Source organism: Panthera uncia, assembly GCF_023721935.1.
Source record: "Panthera uncia isolate 11264 chromosome A1 unlocalized genomic scaffold, Puncia_PCG_1.0 HiC_scaffold_17, whole genome shotgun sequence".
NCBI lineage: Eukaryota > Metazoa > Chordata > Mammalia > Carnivora > Felidae > Panthera > Panthera uncia.
In genome coordinates this window covers 118,730,447-118,748,592 of record NW_026057577.1, presented here as the reverse complement: position 1 = coordinate 118,748,592, position 18,146 = coordinate 118,730,447, and positions in this window count along the sequence as shown.

Below are 18,146 nucleotides of genomic sequence, written 5' to 3'. Positions count from 1 at the left end.
TAGACTGTGTGAGCTTTGTTACAAAAGTCACCTGCTGTTTCAAATCTTTCCTTCTCCTGCTGTTACAGAGTTGCTTGGATTATTTTACTATGTTTAAAACTTGGATCTGTGTGGGATCTCACAGGATCTCTGCTCTCTTCTTTTTCATTTAAGGAAAGGAACAAGAAACTAAACCTCCTAGCAGAGGCAAACCAAGCCTCAGTTTATTATAACAGATGTTGTACTCCCTGTAAGACCTGTGGATCCCACAGAAGCATTTAAGAATTGAATGGGAAATATTTACAAATATAAGTACCATACAGATAAAAAATTTTAGTGGTAGAAGTTGAGCATGGAAAAGGATATAGAAATTTCACATTTTTCACAAATTAAATGGAAAGTTCTTACTCTTTCAGAAGGGGGTAAACGCTTCCCAATAACTGCTACATGTGAGCACACCATGGGGTATAAGGTAAGGAGCAACGTCAAATGTCATCCCTGGGTAGCCCTGGTTTTCAAGTAAGCCTTGCTTATACTATTAATGTATTTTTCCCAAACAAACCCCTATTGATTGTTGTGTACTGAGTACTATTGTACCACACAGGGGTGAATACAAAGAGGCTCAGATGTCAGCCTTCCCACAAAGAAATTTATCAAATTAGAAGCTTGATTTTGAAAGCCAAACTGTTTACTCAAACTAAGCAGTAGTACTATTTTGGGTCCCAGATCCCTTTGAGAAATGCCTGGTTTTTCCAGGGAATAAAAAAGCAAATATACAGACTCATTTTTTTGAAAGACTTTTGTCAAAAATCTTTGTTTAAAGCCGATTGTCCCCCCTGTACCTCATTTCCCTGACAGATTATTTGAGTAGTCATCTTGGGTCTGTCTGCAGCAGGAAATTTTACCAGCCCCTCCCTCCTTTACAAGTGGCTTAGCAGCTGCCTCCTGCCCCAAAAGGATTCCCTCCAGATGTGCCTCTAGCTACACAGCGAAGTACCCAGGATTGTGAGTGCAGGTCAGCGTGTGTCTAAAACCCCAGATGGCAAAAGGAGAAGACTGGGGGTGGGGGGCGGGGATGTTTGCAGGGAACCAATCCATCCTTAATAGCCTCAGCCTCTTCTGTGCCAAGCAAACTGGGACCAGTCAGCATTGTTAAGAGAACAGAATTTTGGGGACGCATGGGTGGCTGTCAGTTAAGTGTCCAACTCTTCGTATCAACTCAGGTCATGATCTCATCAAGCCCTGCGTGGGCTCTGCACTGACAGTGCAGAGCCTGCTTGGGATCCTCTCTCTCAAACTCTCTCTCAAAATAAACAAACTTTATAAAGAAAAAGAAAACAGAATTTTCAAACACACCTTTCTGTGATGTTAAATTACATTAAATCAAATGAAATTAAACATTTAATTAGGTGCTTACGCCAGGCACAATGCTAAGTTCCCTTACAATGCTCCTAAATTCTCTTATTCTCAAGGATCTCAAAATCTAATAGGGTAGACATACAAGCAAACAGAAAAAAACAAAAACAAAACAAAACCGTAAAGTGTGACAATGTCCTAATGGCTGCATGCGCAAGGTTCTGTTGGAAAGCTGGAAATGAAAAAAGCAGCATTAAACCCAGCCTACAGATAGGCCAGCATGCTAGATTAGTGCACTTCAAGCAAGTTCAACAGGCCCTTTTTATTTTACCCTCTACTTCAGAGCACCCAGCAGACCTGGCCACAGCACCATCTAGAAAGTTTTTTTGTTCCAATTTGTATGAATGATTAAAATCTGACCATTTGCTCCAGCCACCAGCACACAATCGAACATTAAGTTCATCGACTGCATTCTGTCAAGTTCAACTTTATCCTAATGATCTCTCTGCATACTATCTCATTCTTCCCCATCCTTATTATTTGGCCCCAGAATGTTGATGCACTTATTTAGGTCCAAGTTTGAATAAGCATGCTCACCCTTTTATAGGTAGTAGGTAATTTCCATGGAGAATAGAACCCTACAAATCTGAGTCCAATATACACTTAAAAGAGAGAAGAGCTATGAGCTGTGACTCTATAAATGAGTTTATTAGCTACAGCAGGTGATAATACAGCATTGATCCATTAGCATTTGTAAAACACTGATGTCTCAATATATGAGAAAGTGAAAGTATTATTGCTACATGAAGAGCCTATGTAAAGTATTAACCCCCTTAGCTTGAGTGTTAGGTGGGGGTTTTACATGCAAAGGGAAATATCTTGGGAAATAGCACCAATTGACCTGTATGATTCTTCCTTTCCCTTGTATTTACTAAAAGGTCCTTTCCCTTGCATGTACTAGAAGGTGCTTTAGACTTCACCCTACGCATTGTTCCAAGTCTAATATTGTTTGAGCATCCATGTTGAAAGATAAGCCACTGATATGGAAGGGATGCCTAGGAAAACGCAAGATGTTTTCAAAGTAAAGAAGATAAATAAGAACAGTAGTCAGAGGAAGGAATGGGAACAGCAGCTTTGATTAGATAAGGACTAATTTGATCCTTCACGATTCATATGAGACTGAGATCTGCTTTGAAGGGAGCTTTTCTTCAAGCTCACAAGTTTACAGATCTGAGAACTGTTTGCTGTATCAAACATAAATGCAGGTAAGGAGGTAACTATATGGTGACAAATTTCACGTGGGACTGAGCACATCCAAAGGTAACAAACAAGAGACAAATTTTGCTTGAAATAGGATGCTATTAATTAAAATAAACAAACTTGTCAAAGCCAGAGCTGGTGCCCACAGCTCCTCACGGGACACGGTATTGGCACAAACATGCAAGAAGCATGTAGGGGCATCAGATGGCCCCCAAGTGACATAATCCCCTGAATTAAGGAAACACCACATTCATAGAGTATGACGTTTGTGTTTTGACCAATGAAAAACCAGCTATGTATTTAAGTATTATTAACGCATTTGCTAATTGGTAGAAGAATTTTTAGTTTTTTTAAAAGCATAGTTGTTGGGGGGGTTGGGGGGAACAATGAGGTTAGTATTCATGATTTTTAAAACATTCATTGTTTGAAAAATAGGGAATAACATATTAGCTAATTTTTTAAAGTATTTAACATGGAATTTTAACATTATTGTGACCTATTAAGAATCACATACTCTGAAAAATCAATGTTCTATTCACTTACTTTAGCTTATCTTTAAAAATATCAGTAGTGTTTCTCATTAGGTTTTTTTTAAGCCTTGAAGAAGTATTTTTGTGTTTTTAGAGAGGTGTCCACCTAACTATAGCTGCACTGGGGCTCTAACACACACAGCTGTTGAGCTTAGAGAAGCACTAAGGAGATTCTTGAGTCAACTGCAGCCACACTAGACAGAGATCATGTGGGAAAGTGGTGTTCTGATTCACACCATCTGCCCTGTACTATAGGTAGGTATGCCCCCAGTCCTCAGGGAAGAAAAAGCACACTGATATCGTAGTTAACCAGCACTCCAACTAAATGTGTGGCTTTGATCAAGGACTCCTTCTGTGAGTCTATTAACTTTTAGAAAACTGTTTTTATAAAAAGAATATTCTTGCCAAGAATATTCTTGCAAATCTGGCAATTACTTTTCATTATAATAATATTGACCAGGGCACCCAGCTGGCTCATTCAGTGGAACATGTGACGCTTGATCTTAGGGTTGTGAGTTCGAGCCCTACGTTGCATGTAGAGATTACTTAAAAATAAAAAATCTTAAAAAAAATAATATTGATCAGCCCTTATACCATTGTCTAGATTGGTGTCTGGAGTAAATTTTATGGAATTTCTTCCTAAGTGTGCAATCTAGTTTTCCCAAAATCTGAAATTAAATGCAACTCTGGGTCTTATTCTTATATTTTCTCATAATTGACGCTTAACCTTTATAATTTTCCCACTAGCCCAGAAGATGAGAGTTCTTGAACGTAGGGCTGACTGGACTATCTTCAACTCAAAGCTTCAGGAAACACTAAAGTCGAAGGAGCGTATAAAGATAAAATCTTGAGTCAGAAGCTGAGGTTTGTAAGGGCTCTAATAGGTCAACAGACTAAGGGGAGCTAGTGTCAGTGCTCAAAAAATCAGGTATGGAACTAGGAAAAAGGAGCAGAGAGAAAAAAAATCAGGGAGTTTGGAATCAAAAGAGTAATCTGGAAGCCATGGCTGGACAGACACCTGTACAGGCAATGTTGACAGTACTTGGCTCTTACATACTTGATAAGGCAATATGACAAGGACCAGAGACGGGTGTCCCAGACAAGCACTAGGAACATGCCACATTTTCTCATGGCCCTTGGGGCTTCTGAATCACAAGAGTAGAGATTCACTGGGCAGCTTGATAAATTACTGATCCACAATAAATATTTGCTGAAGGGATGTGTAAATTAATGGTGAATTTTTCCCTGAGACGTATGAACTAAGTCTGAATTCTGGAACTATGAGATTCCATTGAAATCCCTGTGAAATCCTTTGTAGCCCAAAGAACATTCAAACATAATGAAGTAAATCATTTCCTTCATTCTTATCCAGAATATTTGCCATGATCAGAGCTGCAGTATTCCCAGTAAAACTGAAGTGAATATTCATTTTTCATATCCCAGATTAAAAAGAAAAACCCAAAACATAGTTGTATCTGATGAATTCCTTTCCAAAACTAACAATGCCTTAGACTGACTATCAAAAACCATTTATGCCCACTTTCCTTAAAACCTGGAGAGCTTTTGGGGCACCTGGGTGGGTCAGTCAGTTAAGCGTCCAACTCTTCGTTTTGGCTCAGGTCATCATCTCACAGTTCATGGGTTTGAGCCCCACATCAGGCTCTGCACTGACAGCACAGAGCCTTCTTGGGATTCTTCCCTTACCCCATTTGCTCTTTATCTCTCTCTCAAAATAAATAAAAATCAACTTAAAAAAAAAAACTTGGAGAGCTGTCTATTGCATGTCTAACATGCTATCCAGTTTGCAAAGAAGCCAGGTTCATATAGGAAAACCACACCTCTCATCTCAGTTAAATGGATATTTCAAGACAACATACATTAATTTATGGTGGTCTTAATTTGCCACTTTCCATTTTACATATGTATGTACTACCAAAAAGTCTTCTAGGACTTGTGTTTGATGATTTCTCAAATCTAAAGAGTTTCTGATAAAATTTTAAGGCAGATCTCATGAATTTTCTGACAGAATAACTGACTGAGTATAATAATATCAGACCAGGTGGGTTTATATAGTGTTCATTAAAAATACTTCAACTTTTCAAAAAAGGAAATGCGGTCTTAATTTATATCCTAAAAAGGTGAAAAAGTATATACTGGGTATAAATAAACATAGGCATTTTCTACTTACTGTTTCACAGCTATTTTTTTTCAAAGTCTATTAATTTATTTTGAGAGAAAGAAAGGCAGAAACTGAGAGGGAGAGAGAGAATCCCGAGCAGGCTCCATGCTTAGCACAGAGCCCCACACAGGCCTTGATCCCACGACTGTGATATCATGACCTGAGGCAAAATCGAGAGTTGGATATCTCGCAGACTGAGCCACCCAAGCACCCCCACAACTATTTTTAATTTAATAATTTATCATGGACATCTTTTCAAACCATAGACATCTTTCTATGTCAATGTGTATAGCGTTACCTCATTCTTTTAAAAGAAAAATGCACAAAATTTCATTCTACGAACGAATGACCATATTTACACAATATATGCACTTGTGCATGACGTATAATTTCTGCCTGAAGTAAAATTGTTGATCAAAGGAGTGCATCTTTCAAATTTGATCGTTATTACCAAATTGCACCGCAAAGTGTCTCAAATTATACTCCCACCTAAAAGTACACGGTAGTACTTGTTTCCACCATCAAATTGTTGTGTAATTTGAGCTTATTTCATCATTTGTAAGTTTACCAACGATTAGTTTGCCAGAGCTGCCGTAACAAAGTACCATACGTTGGGTGGCTCAGACGATAGAAATTTATTTCCTCACAATTCTGGAAACCAGGAGTCCGAAATCAGGGCGTCAGCAGAGTTGATTTCATTCGGAGGCCTCTCTCCTTGGTTTGTATGGCTATTTTCTCTCTGTCTTCGTACAGTCTTCCTCCTTGTGCACCTACGTCCTAATCTCTTCTTGAGAGGACACCGGTCATGATGAATTAGTGCCCATCTGAATGACATCATTTTACCTTAACTACTTCTTCAAAGGCCCTGTGTCCATATATAGTCCCATTCTGAGGTGCTAGGAATGAGGATTCCAACATATGAATTTGGGAGAATACAATTCAGACCATAGTATTAACCATCTGTAGGTCCTCGTCTGTGAAATGCCAGTACATGCCAGCTGGCTATTTTACTATTCATCGGGTCACCTTTTTAAATTTATTACCAAGATTATTTGTATATTGAGGAAATTATACTTCCACTTCGTGCTTTTCTTTGCTGGTTTATGTATCAACTTATGTAAGTGTATCTTTTAAATTCTGGCTTATTAACAGTATAAGTCTAGGTGCAGAAGGGATTTTACTCTTCTTATGCCCTGAAAATACCAAATAGAAGCCCGGCACCCCAGTTTTTCTTGGAGTTTTAAGACTAGGGTTTGCTATAACACAGTTTCAGTGTAATGCTGGTAGCATGGAGACATCTTAGCAACAAAATATGTAGAGCCAGCACCCAAATTTAGCTCTAGGCTCTCCTCTGCTATTTTCTTCTTATTAACCCTTCCAGTAGTTGGTGCAAGCAGTCATGAAAATCGTCCTTCTAAAAAGAAATAAAACAGCAGCCTGTGGAAGCAGCTATCTTTTTAGGCAGGTAAATAATCATCTATATGGTTTAGTTGAGAGGCACAAAACTACTTCCTCTGTACCTTAAGTCCTCCTAGGAGCATTGTCCTTGACTCCAGAAAGCGCTGGGATATAGCAAATGGTTAGTTGAGAAAGAAGGCTACCGTTAGCACAGTAACTCAGTGCTGCAACAAGGCCACGGGCTTAAGGAAATGAGGCCAGGAGGGTCTGATAATGCAACTTAGAGCTTAGAACTGTAGAGAACATAAATAGTCACATTGTCATCATCACCCATTGTTTCTCATGTACTTACTGGGTGATATTGTTCACCAATGAGACACATGGTCCCTGAGCCTGCAGAAATCCTCATGTGAAGAAGGGAAGAAATTAGGTAGAGAATATTCCTTCTGGAAAACAGGAAATAAATAAGGATACACCACTCCAGTTCTTCCTGGAAACTGGAAATTTATCACCCTGTGCTTCAGTTTTCTAACTTGTAAACAGTATGCTTTTTAAAAAAAATTTATGTTTATTTCTGAGAGAGAGAGAGAGAGAGACAGAGCATGAGTGGGGAAGGGGCAGAGAGAGAGGGAGACACAGAATCTGAAGCAGGCTCCGGGCTCCCAGCTGTCAGCACAGAGCCTGATGTGGGGTTTGAACTCATGAACCACGAGATCATGACCTGAAGTCAGGCGCTTAACCAACAAATAAGTGAGCAGAGACCCATGTTAAATAAAATGACTTCTCTACATTGGGAAGGAAGGGGAGGAAGGCAGGAGCAGATCAGATGGATAAAGGGACCTGTTAGCTATTTGAAACACTATTGGCAATTTATCAGTAATTTACAACTAAAGCACCTAATATACTCTATTTCCCTTTTGAAACAGGTCGTGTAAGTAGACATCCATTTCAGTCCTAAGATACTCTGTGGTTATGTAACTAAAAAATATAAACATTCAAACAAAGCAACCAATAGAAGAATATATACTTTCTCTGATTAGAAAATTAATGGGAAAATGGCAAAATATTTGTCCCTTTTTGAAAAATGACCCCAAGATAACTATTAAAGCAAGTTTTGACCTTTTGGTGCATAGCTTAATCCTGAATGTGTATTTGTGCAGGATTATCTAACCATTAAAGCACACATTCTAACCTTTACAAGAAGCAAAAGAAAAAAAAAATCTAACCTTTACAAGAAATTCACTGAGACCAGAGTGAAAATAAACAGAAGACATGCACATGAAAAGACTGGGAAGATATACTCAGAATGACCAGTGGTTCTCCTCTAGTATAAGGGTAACTTTTAGTTCTTCTTTGCTCTCAGTTGGTTTTTCTAAACAGTTCACAGTAATGGTTATCATTTCTTATGTGCCAGTCATGATCCTAAGTCTTTTATAGGTCACAGCTCGTTTAATCCTCACACCTGGATTGGATGGTGAGTAGCTTCCACCAGATTTGGTTCTAGAAAGTAGAGGAGCTGAGATCAAATTCAGCAGTTCCAGAGTTGGAGAGTTCAACTGCTGTAATAAATGTGAATTTACTTCTCATTGTAAATGTATGTGTGCGTGTAAATACGTGTGTGCGTGTAAATACGTGTGTGTGTGTGTGTGTGTGTACAGTCAACCCTTGAACAACACGGGTTTGAACTTCATGGATCCACTTATTTGCAGATTTTCAAAATAAATACAGTACTGTAAATGCATTTTCTCTTCCTTGCAATCTTAACAACATTTTCTTTTCTCTAGCTTTCTTTATTGTAGGAATACAGTATATAATACATATGATATACAAAATATGTGTTAATCAACTATGTTACTGAGAAGGCTTCTGGTCAACAGTAGGCTGTGAGTAGTTATGTTTTTGAGGGGAGTCAAAAGTTATACACAGGTTTTCAATTGCACAGGGGGTTGGCATCCCAAACCCCACATTGTTCAAGAATCATCTGTACATCTGGTTTCATTTAAGGCTAGGCACATGTGTGCTGAGGCTTGGTACATTTAAATAAATGCGTGACACCTAAAGTTGAATTCCATTCTCTCGATTGCTGGAGAAATGTCATTATAACTATTTCCCAAACTACCTTAACTGCTAGGCTTTTTCAACTGAAGAAAGAATAAACATGTGGGAGGAGGAAGAAGGTTCTGCAAAGCCTCTCCTACTGTTTGGTTGGCAGCCAACTCAGAACAGCATGCTCTCAGATTAACTACTTAGAGCCTAAAATTCAGACGATTTCAGATGAGCATGCTGTACAATTATAAAAGACGTAAACTTGAAGTCCTCAAACCCTGTGCAGGAAACAGTTCTGAAACCTCTCTCTGAGGCTCTGCTTAAACACTGCCAGTGTGGAAAATTCCCACTCTGGGTGGTCGTGTGCAGGCTTGCTGAGTCTCCCGTCTCATAAATAATGTCTCCTGACATGACCCTGAAGTCTTACGGTACAAGCTCCATCTCAGGAGCTACACAGAAAGGCATATGCGCTCAACCTGATATGGTTGGTCCTTTTACAGAAAGAGCCCCCTCCTTATGAATTCTGCCTTTCTCTTTGTGTCCTCACTCCAGTTACCCTGTGAGATAACTAAGGTAAAGCTAATATTTGAAAGCAGTAAGTTCCGATGGAAAACATCTGTCTCTGTTTCCTTGGTGCTCTGATAGTCTGGTGTCATCACATCCTATCGAAAGTTAAGTGTTTGACTCTGGAGGCTGACAGTAACGTTCCAAAGGTGCTCAAGTGTACTTGCTATAAAACCAACCAGGCTTTGGGCATGTCATATCCAGGGGTCCAGTTCTTCACCTCTCTGACCCCAAACCATCAGACCCAGACCCTGACCTCCAGCTCTGAGGGAGCTGGAATCATCTGTTCTCCAGAACAGACCTGGACCACACCTCTGCTGCTGCTCCAGAGTCCCCCAAGTTCAGTGTTGAATGTGCCATGAACTGTGGGTTTGGGCTCTGCTCACATCTAGCAGCTCCTGATAAACTGACCCTGGTCATACTTGCTGACTTGGCTTTTCGCCTTCTGGACAAGGCTTTCGCTTCTTGCCAGCACTCACCTATGTATTTTATCACTATTTCAATCTCAGGACTGACAATTCTCATGACCCTGAAGACCTAACCAAGCAGATGGAATGAGCCCGAACCACTCGTTCCAGCCTATCTCCTACCACGCCTTGGGGTAGCTCCCCTGTTCCAGCCTTAGGGCCTCACTCACACATGGGGCCCCTCTCTGCACCTTTGTCAACACCGTCCCCCTTGCCCCAGAGTGCCTTTCCCTCCGCTCTCCAGTTCAGACCCTAGCACGGGGTTAAAAGTTCAGGCTCCGGAATCAGCTTGCTTATGCGTGTGGCCAGCTTTTCTACTTATTAACTATATGACCCTGGGCAAGTTAGTTAACTCTTAATGCTTAGGTTTTCTTAAGTGTAAAATGAGAGGGGCAGTGCTCTCTGCAGAGGCCCTGCCAGCAGCCCATCCTACACCCACTCCCCTCCTTCTCCTCTGTACATAGCTCTGAAGTTTCTAAGCAGCTCTGTACTCAGGCTAAATAATAAAAACAAAAACACCTCCCTTCCTCAGCCAGTCCTGCAGCCGGGGTCTCTATGTGACACAGTCTGACCAATGGAACGGAGCAGAAGTCTGAAGTCTGCTGGGGAAGCCTAGGGAAGTTTTTCTTTCCATTGTTAGCACTTGTGGTTTTATTTATGTTTTTTAATGTTTATTTATTTCTGAGAGAGAGAGAGAGAGAGAGAGAGAGAGCAGGGGAGGGGCAGAGAGAGAGAGACACAGAATCCTAAGCTGACAGCACAGGGCCTTACATGGAGCTTAAACTCAAGAACCGGGAGATCATGACCTGAGCCAAAGTCAGATGCTCAACTGACTGAGCCACCCGGGTGCCCCAGCACTTGTGGTTTTATGTTTCTGCTGGGATGCCAATGTAAGGCCCAAAGTGGATCGGCCAAGGACTTTATACTGAGGATAAAAAACCACACCCAAGCCGGTAGAGCAGGAAGTTAGAAGGAGCTGGAGCCTTGATGTTTTCTCAAGCACCTGTCTTAGCCCCAGACCGCCCGCTCTTGGCCTCCTTCTTATGTGAGGACAAGTAAGCTTCCCCTTCATTATGCTGACATAGTTGGGTTTCTGTTACCTAAGAGCTTTGCACAGTTGTTGCGAGGACTGAATAAGAAAATGCATGTATGCACCTAGCGCAATGCCTGGCTTCGTTAAGTGCTCATGAAGTGTTCATTGATTTTGCTATTTCAAACCCCAACTTAAGTCCCAGCGGCTCCAAAGCCCACCAGCCTGCTGAGACCTCCCTTCTCAAAGGACTCTCAAGCTTACGTTTTGCGCCATTCACTGAGCCTTAAGTCTCTCCCGCTGCTGTAATTTTAGTATTGTGGTTGTTAAAGTTGTATTTCCTAGCTCTGCAGGTAGATACTATGTTGTAGGGGGCACATGTGATAGTCTGAGCTCTCCCTGCAATGCTTAGCCCAGTTCTGCTCGGTGCTGCTCGGTGAATAATCAGTTGCTTGTTCAGAAACTTTGGAACCCCTGAAGCATTGGAAAAGTTGTTTCCTCACGCTTTTTGGTTGTACTTTGTGGCCGGATTCTTTAAAACTAAGGAATTCTCTTGATGAATTGTACAGCTGATAGGTTTTTATGAAATTATCTAGGTAATAACCTTTCTTTTTATTTACCTTTTGGCTACTATAGAACGGATAATCAATGGTAAGTTTTGAAAGGCTGCTAATTCATAGTAGCAATAACTATGTCTACACATTGTCTTACTTATCAAGTGATACAATATTCTAACAAGCTCCCCTCACCTCAGGAATCGGACTATAAAAAGACCTAGCACTGGAGCAGAAAACCACTGTCCAGTGAACTCTTCGTACCCTGTCCTCTCCTTCACTTGCTAGGATGGCTTGCATGGCCTACGGTGGGAGCCCCCCCCCCCCACTTCCCCATATCTTGCCCTATACATCTCTTCGATCTGGTTATTTCCAAGTTATATCCTCTCACCATAAATTGGTAATCTGGTAATAAAATGTTTCTCTGAGTTCTGTGAGCCATTCTAGCCAGTTAATCAAACCCAAGAAGGGGGTCCTTGGAACCTCTGACCTACAGCTGGGTGGTGAGACATGCAGGTGATAACCTGGACATCTTATTGGGAGGGAAGGGAGTGTCGTGTGGGACCGAGCCCTTAACATGTGGAATCTAATGCATCTTCATGTAGATAGTGGCAGAATTGAGTTAAATTGTAGGACACCCAGCTGGTCTCAGGGAGTTGTTTGGTGGTGTGGGGGAAAGACACGCACATTGGAATTGGGTGTCAGAATGATACCCTATCATTTAAAAGCAGTATAAAAATTAAAAAATATGGCAAAAATCTCAAGATATCCCAGGAAGGGAAGATGTGGTGTTTGTTGTCTTGGTCACTGTTCCTAAGATGTGTTTTTTCTTTAATTCAACAAATATGTATTGAGTATCTAGATACTGATATTGCTGTGAGCACTAGCTGTATATTAGAAAGCAGAAAAGAAAAAGCAGAATACTCAGCCCTACGCTTACGACACTGCAGTCTAACGGTAGAACGAATGTCAGCAAGTGCTAAGTAACAGCGAGTAGAAAACAGGAAAAGCAGCCGGTTCATAGAATTGGTGAAAGCTTCCCTGATGAGATAACAACTGAGCTGCCACCCACGTGAGATGGAGGGGTTAATCAGATGAAGCTGGAGGAAGAGAGCAGAACATGAGCAAAGACCTATAGTGAGAGGAAGCATGGCAGGCGGAAGGGACTGAATAAAGCCCGTGTGGCTGGAGCAGAGGGTAAGCGATGAAAAGGAGCCATGCACAGGGGCCAGACCATGCACACCTGGTGGGAGTTTGTGTGCCACATGTCCGATTTGTATTCTCAAAGATCACTTTAGCGCACAGTGAGGAGTGGGGTGGAAGGCAGCAAGAACGGCAGGTGGAGCCTAGATAGTCCAGAAAGTCTTCTCCAAAGGCCAGTCTCTGTCTTTTCAACCATAAGCCCGCTTCTTGAAGGTTCCCAGGGGCTCAAAAAGGAGCTCGGAGGGGCTATTTACACACCTGGCCAGAATAGTTCAGGGCTGGAAGAAGGACCAACTCAATTTAAAGAGTTGTTCTTTTTTCTTTTTTTCTTAATTCAAAAAAATATTCATTTATTTATTTTGAGAGATCAATAGCGAGCTGGAGAGGGGCAGAGAGGGGGAGAGAGAGAATCCCAAGCAGGCTCCACACTGTCAGTGCAAAGCCCAATGTGGGGCTTGAACCCACAAACCATGAGATCATGACCTGAGCCGAAATCAAGAGCTGGACGCTTAAGCAACTGAGTCACCCAGGTGCCCTCAATTTAAAGAGTTGGCCTAAGGTTGTTGCTAGACTCCTATCTACCCTCCTAGCTTTCAAGTGAGACTCAAAACTCATGCCTTGTCAACTTGGTGACCGCAAATATGTATTATATGTAGTTTGTCGTCCTGAGAAAGGGAAGTCAATTTTTTCCCCTCAAGTAATAGAATTTAGAGTCACTGTGAAAAGTACAGATGTGACTGATAAGGAAGAGTCAAGAATCTTCAGAAGGTTCTGTGTTTTGGGTTGGGAAAGGAGGTTTCAGGTAGGGAAATTGTGAGTTGGCAAAACAACTAGGGGGAAAGAAGAGGCATGACTGGTTTTCTGGCAGATTTTTAGCAGCTCCTGTCTTCCTGGGTTTCCACCAGCAGTGCCCAGACAGAGCCCTCCAGGCCTGGGGCCAGGTAAGCATGTATTTGGGTGAAAGTAAACAGAGCATTCCTCAGAGTTGAAGACTTCACTCAGAATCTTATTTGCATTTGCTCTGAGAAAAGCCTAGAGTTTTCTTGATCTCAGTCCAACGGCGAGGTTTTCTGGAAAATATGAGAAAACAAATTTATGCCAGGCAGCTAAAGGCCTGTAGGGAAGAAAAACAATATGTTTCTTTTTCTTTTTCTTTTTTAGTGAAGAAAGCTCAAGGAAGCAGACTTGCAATCAGTTTCTCCAGCATCCTGAGCCCTTGGAGCATGCACATTGGTCATTTTGTAGTTACACAAGAAATATCATTTAGTCCAATGCTGACACCATGAAAGCTGGGTCTACATAAGACGGTAAAAGTTGCTTAGCAACAATACTGACTGTATCCTTCTTTCCTTCCTTCCTTCCTTCCTTCCTTCCTGTGTTTCTTTACAAACAATCGAGTATCAATCAAGCAGCCACGTTTGGCAGCATGTAGGAGATCACAGTGGTCTGTCCAGAGACTTTGACTTCACTAGGGTACCACCAGGATAAATGTCTCATGAGCTCTAAGATCAGAGTCCCCAGGAGTGGAGGCCCTGACCTCAGCCTAAGCAATTAGGTGAGACTTGCCTCAGACCAGGTTCTCACTGTTCTTTGGAGAGTTGGGTCTTCTTGGGTCCAGGCAATCTTCCCATCAGGCAAACTCCTGCAAAAATGTGTTGAAGATCACAACAATGTGGATACACTTAACACTGTACACTTAAAAATGGTTAAGATGGGGGGCGCCTGGGTGGCTCCGTCGGTTGAACGTCTAACTTCGACTCAGGTCAAGATCTCACGGTTCGTGATCTCATGGTTGGAGCCCAGCATCGGGCTTGCTGCTCTCAGCACGAGCCAGCTTTGGATCCTCTGAACCCTCCTCTCTCTGCCCCTCTCCCACTCACACTCTCTCAAAAAAATAAATAAACATTGAAAAAATATTAAAAATGGACAAGATGGTAGATTTTTTATAAGACTTTTTTTTTTTTTTTACCACAATAATGTGCCCAAGGCCACACAGGTAGTAAATGAGAGAGGTGGCTCCGAAGTCCCTGCGTCCCTGCTCTTACCCCCTACCCTGTACTATAATCCAGACTTCGGCTTACTCTTTCACCTCATCTTATTTTAATGCCTAGCACAGCTCATACCATAACTGGATTTTCTGGGTGCTTCTTTATCTCTGTATTTGTTTATTATCTGTCTCCCCCACTAAAATCGGGGATTTAGGCGGGGTGGCTTAAACAATAGGAATCTATTTTCCCACAGTTCTGGAAGCTAGAAGTCCATGATCAAGGTATCGGCAGGGTTGCCCGCCCGGCCTGTGGTACGTTGTTGTGGAAGCCCTAGCAAACTAACACTAAAGTCTTTATCATTTCACAAACAGAATAAAAAGAATTTACTTAAAACTTTAAAAATCATTCTTTCATAGTAAATATATTTTCACTCATCTATAAACTGTTTGCAGCAGGTTACCCTGCTTTTTGAATGTTTGCCTTACACCTTTTCGCTTGTACAAAAAAGATTTACATTAGTACCTATTTCCGCTAACCAAAAGAAATCCAAAGAGGATTTTTGCTTTCACGAAAAAGGCAAAAAGTGACAATAGCGCTCATTGGTTTCGCAGTCTTCTAGAGGCAGCGAGAATGGCGCCACCCAACGCCTTCCCTGGGAACTACACTCAGCGTCTCGGTATGTGAGCGTCTGTGCTTTATCTTAGTTTATTTTATGATCTTTTAGTAAGATGTGTTTTGAGGTATTAGGAAAACCTAGAGATTATTTTTGGGGTCTGGGAATGCTCGAAAATGTTTCCATATAAATTCATGGCAATTGCTTCTTCACTTTATGCCTTTTCGATTATGGAAGATTTTACAACTTTACAACTCTTGGATAGTGGGGGAAGCCTGTATTTGGTATGGGTTTCTTAAGGAATAACCTTCTGTTATCAGAAGATGTTTTGAGAGAAATTAGAAATTAGAGAATATTAGAAAATAGAGAAATTAGAGAGAAAATTAGAAAATAAACAGAAGTAGAAAAGATACATATGCAAAATGAAGAAAATAAAAATCACTCGTTATCCTTTACCAACTTATATTATGATGTAGCACCAATGATTTGTCTCAACAGATATACGCAGTGATGGTTCACAGTATTCTAATGAATCATGGATTTTCCCACATATTATTAATGTGACTTCAGCCAACTTTGACCAAGTCAGAACCTTTATGAGCTCATCTGTAAAATGGGGATAATAAGAACGGCCTCTCTGGGCTTTTGTCAATTATATATTAATGGAGTGCTGGATATAAAGCGCCTAAGTGCCTGGTACATACATAGTAAGCAAACAATAAATATTCTGTATCTTTTTACAAAGTCTGTATTTTACCAAAATGGGGTCATTCTGTACACATTATTTTTGCAATCTAGATTTTCTCATGTTTGTTAGAGTTTTATCTACCTATTAAGTTTCATTTCTGGATATATAAATGCCCCATACATAAGAATGGTTTTTTCTGGTCTCATGATGTTTTCATTTGAACAGCCTTCCTTTAGACCTCTTGGTATAGAATTCTATGCCGTTCTAAGACTCTTGATCTTTTAGCAGGCTCCTTGTGTTTGAGAAAACTTCCAAAAGCACAGTTGGGGTCGAGAACTCATTCAAATCTGAGACACTGCCAGGAGGCAAAAACTAAACAGAACCGTTCCTGCTGACTCCACGTTGTAGCTGCCAGATGCCTCGGTTAACTCATGGAAAGGAAAACAAAATGGAATCATGAAATGAAAATGCTTTAGAGACCACAAAATGGTGGTGGCTGAATGGACGTTTGCTCCTCTGCTGATTTTAGCAGTGGTTCTAAGGGTCAGCTGTGCCCCAAGCCCACACCTCTGACAGAGCCAGGCCGCCACAAGACAGAGCAGCAGGCCTGTAGGAGGAGACTCCAGCTGTGGTGCCAAAGGTACCAGGAAGTTACCCCCTCGGTGCCCGTATCTTGGCTCTACCACCGAAAAGCAACCTCCTTCACCGGAAGTTCTGTCCACTGACCTTTCCTAAAATGCAAAAATTCATGAGAACATTTAAACCTCAAGTTCTTAGGATAAATGAGTTGCAGGTTCTTTCCAAAAGCAGGTTTTAACGGGGGCAGGGGAACAGCTTGAGAGAACGTGTGGCATGTGTGGGTAAGAAAGACATTGATTCCAAAGGGGAAGCTGGAAGTTAAGTGCTGTTTGCCTCCAAGGTAAACAGTCTAAGGACTGTGCAAGGACCAGTCTAAGCTCTGGGGGCAATGAGGTGGCATGATTGGTAGTCGAGGTCTCTTACAAATACCCTACAGAGGAAAAGACACATTCCACCTGGGCTTCAGGATCTCTCCCAAGGACATACAGACCAAGGTGGCTTCCATATAGAAAACAGGTGGCACTTTGTGGAGCGAACTTAGACTCTATAGAAAACACAAGGCTGTGAGCGCCCACCTGTCAACTGCAGTTCTTTCCTTCCAGTAACTCCATCACATCAAGTCAACTCAACAAATATCTGCCAGGCATCCACTGTGAACAGGACACTGCATCACGGTAGACCTGCCCAATGAAGGCAGCGTCCTGCAGCTGGGAGCTCTCTCATGCAGCAGCTTCCAGCCAGCTTTGGAACTGGAGGCTATGAGGAAGTGAGCAACAGGAAGACTGGCCGAGGAACCCTCACCCTCGCCCCCATACCCAAGGGGCAACTGCTGTGCCCCCCTGCACTGAAAGGGAAGGATCACCATGATACCACAGCCTGACCCAATAGGGACTTTCGGCCAGTCAGCTTTTTTAAACACAAAGAAAGGGGGTGCCTGCGTGGTTCAGTCTGTTAAGCATCCTACTCTTGATTTTGGCTCAGGTCATAATCTCATGGTTTGTGGGATGGAGCCCCGTGTTGGGCTCTGCGCTGACAGCTCAGAGCCTCTTGGGAGTCTCTCTTTCCCTCTCTCTCTGCCCCTCCCCTGCTTGTGCTCTCTCTCTCTCTCTCTCAAAATAAATAAATAAACATTTAAAAAATTAAAAAAATAAAGACAAAGGAAGAATCTCTCTAAGGATAAACAATTTAACATGGATCTTTGAATAACAAATAACCCTAAGAAACAGATGTGACTGTTTATCTCATAAGAGACAGATTTTGTGGAATAATATGTTCAAGAATATGGATCCATGGCAAAATATTGCTGTAACTGATTACATACATTATAATTCATTTTTTCCTGCTTGTTTTTCTACCACAGTTTAGAAGCACAGAAAATTGTCAACATGAACTTTATGCTATGAAGGTGGCTCCAGTGGAACTCCTAAAATGACATAATTCCCAGAATATTGCTCATAAGCACAAACAAAGCAATCACACTCATTTTTTTCAAGACGACTGAAGATATGAGTTCCTTTCTTCATGTGAAAAATGTACTTTGCCCTGGCCAAATGGATCACAATGCCTCCTAAGACTATAGTCTCCTTCTAAAGGAATCTGCCACCTAGAGCCTTGTGCTCCAGACCATCTATCCCAATTCTGGATATACATCAGAATCGCTGGAGAGCTTTAAAAACATGTCACTATCTAAACCCCATTCCTGCAGATTCTAA